The sequence below is a fragment of the Rosa chinensis genome, chromosome 5, assembly GCF_002994745.2.
Source record: "Rosa chinensis cultivar Old Blush chromosome 5, RchiOBHm-V2, whole genome shotgun sequence".
Classification (NCBI taxonomy): domain Eukaryota; kingdom Viridiplantae; phylum Streptophyta; class Magnoliopsida; order Rosales; family Rosaceae; genus Rosa; species Rosa chinensis.
Genome location: NC_037092.1, coordinates 77,226,890 through 77,239,584, shown reverse-complemented (window position 1 = coordinate 77,239,584; position 12,695 = coordinate 77,226,890). Strand labels below are relative to the sequence as shown.

At 39.2% G+C, this 12,695-nt stretch overlaps 1 long non-coding RNA gene across 1 annotated transcript; it reads right to left on the bottom strand.

Moving 5' to 3' along the window:
• Window positions 1-1,376: 1,376 nt before the first annotated feature.
• On the bottom strand, window positions 1,377-2,634 carry LOC112202717. Its single transcript, XR_002937542.2, has 3 exons — window positions 2,473-2,634; window positions 1,850-1,935; window positions 1,377-1,732 (listed from the first exon to the last, which is right to left on the bottom strand). It is a non-coding gene; the product is annotated as an uncharacterized LOC112202717 (long non-coding RNA).
• Window positions 2,635-12,695: the final 10,061 nt, after the last annotated feature.

Here is a 12,695-nt window from a genome sequence, read left to right as displayed (position 1 = left end):
ATGTTCCTTTGCTAAATTTGTTGTGTGAACTTTATTGAAACAACATCCGTTGTTAGTTATCTATTGTATCTCTTGTTGTAAAAAGACAGTTAAATGTCCTTTGAATGTGTAGATGCTTGTAGTGTCTTTGGTCTTTCTGTTGTGTGTACTTGTTTCAAACAACAGTTGTTGGTAACTTTCTATTGTTTAATATTATCAAAAAAGATATATATATAACTTCCAAAGTACTATCATATATCCCAATGATGAAAAAGTCATACTCAAATCATAAAATACAGTCTGTTAACAGCAGTATAAACTAATATACTCCATTGATAAAAATTTCAGCACGGTTGCTCCAACCTCCTCAAAAGGTCCTTCATGAAGGGTGTACTTGTCCCATGAGTAATCAGCAGTGTATCTACTGCCTTGGTCAAAGACATCACAACTTGTTTTCTACTTGCCTTCTGCAGACTAAGGATCATCTCTGCTTCCTGATCATTTCTGCCCTGATAGATCTCTGCTTCCAAAGTGAGGACCATTTTTTTGTGACAACATCAACCAACATTATTTCAGTTACCATTGGACTAAACAAATGAAATACAAGTCAAAAAACTTTTAATACAAGTCAAATTTTATGGTAGCTTCATTCAATGACAGAAGTTGAGTGAAGAGATCTGCTCCAATTGGTGATTCCTGCAGCTTACACATGTTAGAAGCAATGAATTATACTATAATGCTGATGCGAAAGAACATGCACGAATAATGAAAAATTATACAATAACAAAGACTCTGATGGTCTGATGTTAAAAGTAACATGGTACTCCAAAAATTTTCCTGTGACAAATCTCAATACCAAACTTGTTTTCCCAACTCCAATGTCCCAAGAAGCACCTGCGAAATCCATAATATAGTGAATCAACCAACATCTATTCCTCTTGCTGATGTTCAATACTAAATTTTTAAAGCACAAAATGTAACAATACAAAGGGAAGTGCTTTTCCACAGGAAACTAACTTTTGGGCATAGACAAAATTCTGAATTCCTAAATGGTAGTCAAAGAGGTAACTTGAGAACATAATTTGATCATGGATCCTCACAGAACTCGATTGCTTTCCCTAAACAAACATATCATGTATATATTAAACAAGAATAGATTGCCAATCAGTATTAGGCCAATTCATGCATACAAATGAATGAAAGAAAAAAAACGAAGACATACCCATCAGCTTGGCTTGTATATTCTTATCGCCTGTTCTTGCCATAATCGCTTACATGATCAAATTTTTCAACCACAGGTTGTAAGGATGGAGAGACTTTTATCAGTTTGAAATTAAGTGAAAACCAAGCAAAGGCACTATAATGAGAATCAATGAGAGAAAAGTTATACCAGGGACATGCTATTGTGGGATCTGTTTTGATATTTCCAGGGAATGTGAAGCACTTGATTAGCCTTTGAGGCTTTGACTATAGGGGATTAGTTTCTGCAAGAAGCAAAAATGGAGTGGCAATATCATTCCAAAATGACCGGTGGTTTGTTCTTTGACTGGCGCGCAGTTGATTTGCTACATGCCTTTCATCTTGTCTCTTTCTTCAGATTCTGTCATTGAATATATACTGACAAGATCTTAAAATGAAGAATTCCTCTCTGTATTAACTATAATGCAACCATTATACAGTAGCTACAGTCTCCAGAACTGAAAGTGGAGGTGGATGGTCCACAAAGTCAGCAGCAGTGAAATCGCTATAATGACTGATAACACAAGCAATCACAATTTCTAAACATAATCAGTTATTCACAGAAAATAGTTTAAATTCTTTTCCAAAATAGTCTCATAATTTCTACAAAAACAAAGAAACACAAGCTCACCAAAATCCCCTTTGGTACAGCTGAATGCTGAGTAACAACGAATTCCTAATCCGCTAACTGGCTTTGAGAAGGCAAATTCCCATGCACTGCCGAAAAAGAGGTAATACAAAAGAGAATAAATATCATTAGCGAAACCGAAAGTGAACACATAACAAAGACAAGTGACATTAAGCAAACATATACACAGTACAAAGCTATAGTTCATTAAGTTTCATAGAAGGAAAATCCATAACAATTCAAAAGAGAAGCCAACACTTTCTCAGGTAGAATAATCCAACATCGACGTTATGAAATTGATAGGTAGCATCATAAGATAAAAGAAATAATATTACTAATTCTAGGTTGCAGCATTGGTACCTACTTCTTTCAATTATACAAAGAGAAACTTTAAACATTATATTTAGGGGTCCTATAGAAACTAGAAGAGAAAAATACACGGTCAATAATGTTAAGCATGAGCATGAGGGTGCATCTCTATAAAAGCATCCTAGTAAGGAGGGGTATCTGGTGTTCTGCCAGTTTTAGTCAAGATAGCTTAACAAGTTTGACAGTCATAAAACACGAAATGAAATTAAGGGTAATAGTCACTATTCAACAATAATTTATGAAACAGCCATGCTTACTTTGTAAAGGTCAGCAGATCCAGAAATACGAGTTGCAAAAGCTTCCTTAATAGTAATAAAGAAAAGGTTGCATCGAACCTTGAACTTGACTGCGTCCTTCGTCTTCTTGATTTTCACAGAACGGGCATCCTTCCTTCTTGCAGTCAGGAGGAAATCCTTGATCTCATGGATTTGCTTCGGCTACTGGCAGAGAAACAAAGTAATTAGAAATCATAGACATTACACTCGGTCAATTACGCACTTGAAACCATTAACTATCACAAATTTCACTCTCAAGAATGTCCATTTACACAAAATTACAATTATGTTTTAAACAGATAATAGCAAAGAGCTATAATTGAGGAAGACAGCAACAAGAGTATTATAAAGACTAGTTTTTCAGATGCGGGTTCTTATCAAAACACTAATCTTATATTTCAATAGTCATGTACAGGAAAGAGAGATGACAATATCCCAATAAACCGTGAAAATTGAAAAGCCAAAAGGCACCTTTCGTATTATAATCTGGTTAAAATAGAGATCATTAAGGTCTGGAGCGTACAATATGAAAGGTTCATAGCAATTACCACATCATGCACAAAGGTTGATAGCAGACCAGAAGGTCCATAGTTTAATGATATAGGGTCTAAAGCAGCAAAGGCATACACAAAATAACATCTTCCTAGATCCATAACTCTATTAGCCCAAACACAATATCACCTACTTGAGCTCCAAAAGACAAGAGTAACACTAACTGAGGCCATCCTTATAATGCAAATGATGAACAGAGGACTAAAACCCATTAACACCATTCTTAGCTATTATTTCAAAATCGCTTTTTCTCCTCTTTCTACATAAATCAAAATCCCACCTTTAAACTGTAATCAAACCAAAAAAAAAAAAAATCTCATCCAAAAATTGCTGCAGTGTTTCAGAGTGCTTAACGCAACAGGGTACCTTGTTTAGGTAGCATCAAACTAAAATGAAATCTGAAAGCCACACAAAAATATACCAGCAAAACAATACAAATACAAACCCATTACACGAAATCTCAAAGTAAGGAAGAACAAGTGCAAAGACCTATGTTCATGAAAGTGGTCTATGAAGGTCTAATTAATAGTAATAAAGAAAAGGTTGCAAAAGAGGAAGAACAAGTGCAAATCTAATACTGCAATTCAAAGTTGATTCTATGCATATTTACTGATATAACACAAGCAATCCTAATTTCTAAACAGACGTTTAACACCAAATTCGACTTCAATAAAAAACCCTAACACTTATATCTGCTTTGATAACCTTCCATCCCCAATTCGAATATAACCCAGAAAAAAAAAAATCAAGATTCAAAGGAAATTTCCTATTAAAGCCCTAAATCCCCAAAACCAAAACCCAGAATCTAAGGGCTTACCAGCATAGATAAAGAACTACTGATTGACACCCATGAAATGAGCAATGAGGTTTGGATGATTTCGCGAAGAGGGGTATGAATTGGAGGGTTAGGTTTTGAAACAAAGTCTGGATCAGATGCAGATTAAGGTTTCCTTTCTTTCTCGAAGAGGGGTATGAATCGAAGGGTTAGGTTTTGATTCAGTTGGATTTTTTATTTGGGTGAGAACTTCGATTTGGCGGCACGAACTTGGGTTCAATTTGGGTGAGAGAAGGTAGTGTTGTGTAAGAAGAAGCTGGGAAAGGTTTAGATCGAGTTTGATAAATTTGTCGGGGACAGAGAAATAACTTTAAAATTCTGCATATATCGCTTCACGTTGTGCCAAAAAAAAAAAAGCCAAGACAAAATTCAAGGTCAATTTATCTCCTTTGATGAGACGACAGATAAATGTCGTCTGAACAAAAAATAGAATAAACAGGTACGACATGAGCTGAAATCAAATTTATCTCCTTTGATTAGACGACAGATAAATGTTGTGTCAAGACAAACCTAATTCTCAAAACTAACTTACCATGGTATGTTGTTATATTCAGACAACAGTTTTTTCATTGTCTGTCGTTAAAATATATCAGACGACATAAATCAACTTGTCTGTCGTCTGATGAGGTTATTGGCATAGTGACATCCATCGAAAGCAAACCGGTCCACATAACTCCACCTTTCTAACTAAGTGGACTGTTAGATGAACTATTATGTCAAAAAAGGATGGGGGAAAGTACTTTTCCAACTCACATAATGTTCGAACAAGTTCACTTTGGATTTTCGGCAGCCTTGACACATCAATAGTCTTGCTGCAGATTTCATTAAAAAATATGCATAACCTGATAACGGCAATTCTCACCGGTTTTTCAAGCACACCTCGAATGGCAACAGGGAGGAGTTGTTGCATTAAGGCATGACAATCATGGGATTTAAGTCCACTAAGCCTTAAATCATCCATGGAAACTAGGTTTTGATATATTGGAGGAATAGTCTTTAGGAACCTTCATATTAAAAAAAGACCTACACATACATGTTTTTTCACCTACTGTTAGGTTCCAGCTTGCCAATGGCAAGCGCTCCTTTTTGGGACCTTCAAGATTAGGCCTCAATCCTAATCTAATACCCATTTCCACCAGATCTAACCAAGTTTTCACCCCATCCTTTGTTTTTCCCGGAATATTCAACAAGGTCCCTATTAGACTATCACATACATTTTTCTCAATATGCATCACATCGAGGCAGTGCCGAACAGGTAGAAATTTCCAGTACTCATGTTAAAAAAATATAGACTTTTTCTTCCAACAAGGCCTGGTTTCATCATCCGCACCTTTATAAGGAGGATGAGGATATTTCTTTCCAAAAGGCCAATTCCGAACTTCTTGCTCTACCCTACCCAATACTTATTCACTAGTCAAAGGCACAGAAGGAGGTGAATGCTCAGGGAAGTTATTGAAAGCAGCCTTTTGCTTTCGATAGGGATGGTTTCTTCCTAAAAACCTCAAATGGCCAATGTAGGCCATTTCCCCTCCATTAACTAGCCTTGTAGGTTCTGTTTTTTCAAGGCAAATAGGGCATGCATTATACCCTTTTACAATACTCCCAGAAAGGTTACCGTAAGCTGGAAAATCGTTGATCGTCCAGAATAGTACACCTTTGAGAGTAAAGTATTCATTTAGTCTTGCATCATAAACTCCCCTAACTCCTTCCCACAACAACTTTAAGTCGTCTATCAAAGGTGCCAAGTACACATCGATGTCATTTCCTGATTGTTTTGGCCCGGATATCAATAATGATAGCATCATGTGTTTTCTCTTCATTATTAACCATGTAGGCAGATTGTAGATCACAAGAATTACCGGCCAACAATTATACTTACTACTTAATGAACTATGGGGATTGAACCCATCTGCTCACAAAGCAAGTCTTAGGTTTCCAGGGTCATAACCAAAGTCTGGAAATTTATCATCTACTAACTTCCACGAAGCTGCATCTGCCGGATGACTCATCAAGCCATCACGTTTTCGGTCCGTAGCATGTCAAATCAGACTCTTACATGTTTCACTTGATTGAAACATTTTTCGAAACCTAGGAATAGGGGGAAAGTACCATAGTACCTTTGCAGGTACACCTTCCCTCTCTTTGGAGTTTTTACCTACTTTCCACCTTGAAAGACCACATGTAGGACACTTAATTTCATCAGCATACTCTTTTCTATAAAAAATACAATCGTTAGGGCAGGCATGAATTTTAGTGTAATCCATTCCTAGAGCACTCAAGGTCTTCTTCGCTTCATACACAGAGGCAGGTATCTCATTACATGCTGGAAGAAACTCTGCGAAGGCAATCAGCCAATCATAGTAAGCAACATCACTCATACCGTGCTTCGCTTTCAAGTTCTAAAGCCTTACGAGGACATTCAACTTTGTATGACTATCACAACCAGGATATAAAGGTTTATTACCATCATCAACAAAGTTTCTAAAGTCGTTACACTCATTTGAAAGCTCTTAATCCTCTTCACTTTCCAGCTCTACGTCACTACCTACTTCTACTTCATATTCTGCCCTTATTACCATCCACAGATTCGGATTGATCTGAGTCTGTTTCCATGCCATTACTATCTTTAGCTATTCCTAATTCCACCATAGCCTCCCCATGCTCAGTCCATTTCTCATAACTCTCATGAATTCCATTCACAAACAAATGATCCTTAATTACACCAGCAGAAAAATATTCAACATTTCCACAATTAGTGCAAGGACAGCTAATGTGGTTAGGGTCTTGAGCATTATCCAAGGCAAATTTACAGAACTCCATTACCCCTAACTTATATTGACAGATCTCCTATCAGCAACCATCCATGTTCTATCCATCTATACTATGCACAAACAGAAAATGAAACAAGACAACAAACTTAATGAATGATCTGCTCAACAGGAACACAAACAGGAAAACACAATATTAATTTTTTTTGTTAACTTTAAACTGATAGGTACTAGAACAGGGAATCTCGGTGTGCAATGGGCTGAAACAGCTACCAATCCAAGATTATGTTTTATCCAATATACCTTCAGTATAGAAGAACAAATCCCAAAAAAAAAAAATTAAATAAAAGAGTGTTGTAGAGAAATTGAAATTGAGAGGAAATCGCTGTGTATTCTCATTGATAATAGAGGCCTCTTTATATAGAGGATTACAATGCATAGAATCTCAATCATACAAGGAAAGTAATCGTACATTGAATAGGAATCTAGATCCTTCTAATTAAACCCTAGTACCACTAGGTCAAGTAACCTAGAGTTTAGGCCAAACACAAACTAGGGTTTTACTTGAACACTCCCCCTTGTGTTGCCCAAACGCGGTGCTTCTCTCGTTGCCTCGTTAAAAACCTTGCCGAGTAACAAAAACCCAGTGGGACAAAAATAATCTCAGTCGAAGGGGGAAAAGAGCACAACACACCCTTCACGTTTCGAGGTGAACATATAGACATCTCCCACTGATGTCTGCGTCTCCCCCTGATGACTACTATAATGAGAGTTTAGATAATTTCCGCAAGCCAATTCTTGCCACATGTTTCTCGAACGTGGATTTGGGCAATGACTTAGTAAACAAGTCTGCCACATTATCCTCAGATCGAACCTAGTTCACTTTGGTATTTGAGCAGAGTCTGTTGTTGCTGATTATACTTGGTGTTGTCGCTTTTGATGTGGCCTAGCTTCATTTGTTCAAAACGAACAGCATTATCCTAAATGCTTGTAGGCTCATCTTGTGGTAGACTTCAAACCACAATTTGTTCGAACATGCGTAATTATGGATCCAATCCATAAACATTCACGAACACTTCATGAAGAGCAATAATCTCTGTATGGTTCGAAGATATAGCGACTACGGTCTGTTTTGTAGACCTCTAAGATATCACGGTCTTTTCCCATGGTGAACACTTAACCAGTTTGGGAGCGACCTTTGTGTGGGTCAGAGAGGTACCCAGCATCAGCAAAACCTTCCAAACCACTTATATCGTTTTGGGATGGGGATAGAGAACGCAGGCCAGTGTTGGCGGCTTTTCTGGTGTGGGATGGGTCCGAATCCATCATCTCTCTATATGGATAGAACAAGCCTATATCAATCGTACATCTCAAGTACTGAAAGATGTCTTTTACACCAATCAAAATGGCGTTGCGTTGGCGCAGAGCTATACCTTAGCTAACAAGTTCACTGCAAATGAGATGTCTGATCCTGTGCATTGAGCTAAGTACAATAATGAGTTTATTGTACTCAAGTAAGACACTTCTGTCTCTAGCGCATCTTCGTCATCATCCTTCAGACGAAGAAGATCATTTTCAGGATCAAGACTAAGAACGATCATGAGGGTACTTGAAGGTTTGACCTTTTCAAAATGCCTAAGCATCTATCAACACGATGCTCAAGTTCCAAACCGAGACATAATCGTGTTCTCCCAAAATCCTCCATCTCAAACTCGGATTTGAAGTGTTCAGCGGTTTCCCTTAACTCTTTAAGGGCTTCTAATGAAGATCATGTCCAACATGAACCGCGATGGAATCTGAAACTTGTTATGGAAACGCATGGGCATATCCCCTCCCAATCAAGTAGTCATTTTAGCGAGCGTTTCAACCTCTTTGTAAACGCGCTCCGTGGTCTAGAGCCACTTGACTTGGGTAAATGAAGTTCACCATGAACCTTCATGTATATTCCGTATCTAGATCCCTATAGAGATACGTAGTGATCACATTTGAAAGCTGCATGTTCAGTTATTTGGAAACTACCAAACTGACAGGGTAGTGGAGTGCAATGACATCCATTACGAGAGAATATGTCTCATCGTAGTCGATTCCAGGGCGTTTTGTCATAAGCCTTGCACCATAAGGCGAGATTGCCATATCTTTTTCTCATCACGCTTTCTAACGAAGACCCATTAGTCAATAGGTTTTATGTTAGGAGGTGTTGGCATCACTAGCTCGAAAACCTTCCTCTTCGTTAGAGAATCCATCTTAACCTAGATTGCATCTTTCCATTTAGGCCAGATTTCTCTACGTTGGCATTCATTCATCAATGAAGCGTGGTTCGATATCATCAGACTCAACAAACTCACGCGCAACGAAATGCTCGATTACATCATCAATCATGATGGAGTTTCTATCCCACGTCTCATATACACTAGTGTAATTTTCATAGAGCTCTATATTCTCAAAAATAGATTCTGACGTTGAGGCGTCCCCCAACGATAACCATAACCCGGAAGATTCTCATGAGACAGATTTTGAGTGTCGATGATCAAAGGATTGGAGTGTGCCAAAGCATCCTTCGAACTTACGGGCCTCCCATGCATCCTAGCTAGGGCCATGGCCTGTAACGCCAGAGTGCCACTCTCTTTGGCGTTGGCGCCATGTCTACCTCTGTGTAGGGTGGTGCTACGTCCTCTGGTAGGGACGTCTTTCCTTGCAGGCTTGTTTGCAGCATATTTGTGTGATCTCGTCACTTTAACAAGGATAGAGATGAGACATAGTGGGGACAGGCCACGACAATTCCTGTCGTTCCTTCTGAACATCCGTGTTCTTATCTCCCCCTAACGACGGGAAGACTGTCTCATCAAAGTGACAACCCCCAAATCTAGCGGTAATGAGATTGCCTTGCAAGGGCATTAAGTGGCGGACGATTGTTGGAGTCTCAAATCCAACGTAGTTGCCCATTCGTCTGTAAGGACCCATCATAGAGCATTGTGGCGGCGCAATTGGCACATACATTGCTCACTCAAATATGCGTAAGTACGATACTTGTACCCAGTCACTAGCTGTAACGCAGAGGTACATTGAGTGGCGGTGGGTCGTAGACGAATTAGCATGGCTGCATGCAATATTACATCACCCCAAGCGGATATAAGGAGATTGGTGCGCATTACCAATGTCCGGACTACCATCGTAGTCATTTCCACAAGACCATTTAGGTGTGTACATCGGAATGTGATGTCCAACATCAGTCCCATGGCAATATCCATCGAAAGTCTTTCAATGTAAACTCTCTAGCATAGTCAAATCCAATTGACTGAATAGGATGATCCGGGGAGTGAGCCCGTTGTCATATGATATGTGCTAGGAGTGTAGCATAAGCAGCATTTATAGGTGGACAATGGCACAACACGTGATCAGCATGTTTGCGTGTCAACCAACATCATGAAATATTTAAGCGTCCGCAAGTTGGTTGAATCAATCCATAGAATCCCCATGGATTCTATGTAAGAACAGAATGAGTATGTTCATTTCCTTTGCATAGGACGGTCTTAGTCCTAATTTCCCTAAGGAACGGGCTTTGTAAAACAAGCGAGAGGCTTTAGAAGCAACCAATGAGTATTTTGGTTAGGCCTAAGCGTCTGAAACGCTATTTGAAGCATGTTGATGATTGCAGCATCACCTGGGGCACCATCACCATGATGGACGCTATCCATGGTGTCATGGATAGGGACTGTGCAAGCCCCAGGCTGGTGGTGGACGGAGGCGGTGCCCTAGGCAGCAGCATCAGTGACACTTAGTCCAGAAATCAACTTTTGATTCATGCTTCGTTTTGCTCGAAAGGAATGATGTCCATGTGAAGTCTTTAGTAGACGGATCATCATATCATGACTAGGATGATCTATCCTGTCGTGACAAAACCAATATGTGTCTAAATTCAAAAGATCTTCTCTCATAACTTTATTGGATTAATAGCTCAAATAGTGACATAGAATCCACTAGAGAGACACATAAACTTCTCTAAGATGCGCCTTTGTTCGCAATCATTAGAGGTATTGCAAAGGAACTCATTTCCATTCTCTACATGAGTTTTTGCATGGAATCCGTTGGCTATTCATAGGTGCGATTGGTCTTAGGAGCGTAGAGAGTTTCTGTGACAGTGATTAAGGTGCCATTTGGCAAGTGGAACTTGGGCTATTCCATGTCTTTGAATTAATACTAATGGCCCAGCCATCATAGTCACAAAAGTCATATGCTCAGAATCAAAATGGAGTCATAAAGAATTTGAAATTTTATTCATAAGCCAACGGAGTTACATCATTGTCTCTTTGACTAAACAAAATCTAATCCAAAATGATAGTTAATGCAAAACAATGGTAGTCATCTAACTTCTTTCGGTAATTCCAAAATAAATGTGACCAGGTGAGTAGAGAGATGTCGGTGGAGCAAGGCTCACTTAAGTACCACTAATCTCATAACCTTCCTAGACATCACACTTACTTTGAGTGAGCCTACTTTGAAGAAAAACTAAACCATTGGCATTTACTACAAAAATATATGGCAATAGCCTATTACATCTCTTGGAAAAATAAAGACTTAAACATAATTGGCGATCTATTAATCCCAGCCAGATTTGTAGTCTTCAACCCTTCACTCTAGATCATCTTCTTGATCTTCTTGTTCCATATAGTGAGCTTCTCTTGCTTCACAATATGCTTTGTAGGCGGTGACGATTTCTTCACGAGCTCTACAAATGTGTGCCCAATGATCAGACACTCCACATCGAGAACATACATCTCTTTGCTCAAACTCCATTGATTGAGGCGCTTTGAAAGCGTCATTTAGATGGCTCTTAGTGTTGGTGGCGCCACCAACATGGCCAGAGGCGTTGCCTCCCTCTCTCTTTCCACGTTTACCTCTTCGGTTCCGTGTTCGCCTATTTTGGCGTTAGCTTCCCAAGTAGAGCGATTATATGGACCAGAACATCCAAATGTATTCCTAAGATTAGGGTTTCACTCTTGGCGCCCTCTCTTTGGGGCGCGACTATAATTGGATTCCGGAATATGCTTTGTTTCCACGGATCTTGAATTATAGTTCTTCACAAGGATGTTGTCATGCTTTTCAGCGACATTCATAGCTCCAATGAGCTCATGAAACCTTGTGATTCATCTTGCAGTAACATCGATTCGATAGTTCTTAGCAACCATCAATGCAGAGATGGGGAAAGTAGAGATAGTCTTCTCAATCAACATCGCATTTGTGATCTCTTTACCATAGAATTCCATTAAGGATTTAATGTGAAGTGCTTCCGAGTTGTAGTCAAGAACTGACTTCAAATCACAGAAGCGGAGGCTATGCCATCTCACTTCTAGGTCAGAAAGCAGGGAGTCACGGACGTTGCCAAATCTATCTTCGAGTGAGACTCACAGCCTTCTGGGGTCTTCTTCATTCATACACTCGTACTGGAGCGAATTATCCATATGACGAGTCATTAGAATGATGGCTTTCGCCTTATTTGCCTCTAAGGCTGCTCTATTTGCTTCCAAAGCTTGAGCTTGTTCAGCAGTTAGTACATCCTGGCTAGGCTCGAGAATCGTATCCAAGATTCCATCAGCCTTGAGATGCTGGCAGATATCACGAACCCACCTGTGATATTCAGAACCAGTTGTTCCCAATGGAGCAAAGTCCAATTTGTTCAAGTTACTCATCTTGAAAGAGAACAAGAAATTAGGGTTAGTTTCGAAGCGAAAAAGGCTACCACGAAAACAAATAAAATTTATGAGCGTAGTCGCTTCCAAGAAATTCGATTCCAAGAGAGGTTGGATTAGATTGAAACAATGATGTTTGCGGTCGATCGTTTTATCTCAACAAACTCTAAGTTTGGAGAACTCTACAAGCTCCAAGCTTGGAGTGAGCACGAACCCCCACAGTTCGGCTTAATTTGGTCTCCCCTATGATAAAGAAAGGGGGGTAGAAGAAGGGAGGTTGCAAGTCCCGAAAAAGAAGAGAAATTAAATTTAAAAACTCTAAAAAAAGGGGAACGTTTAGTAAAAAATACCTCAAAATAGGTC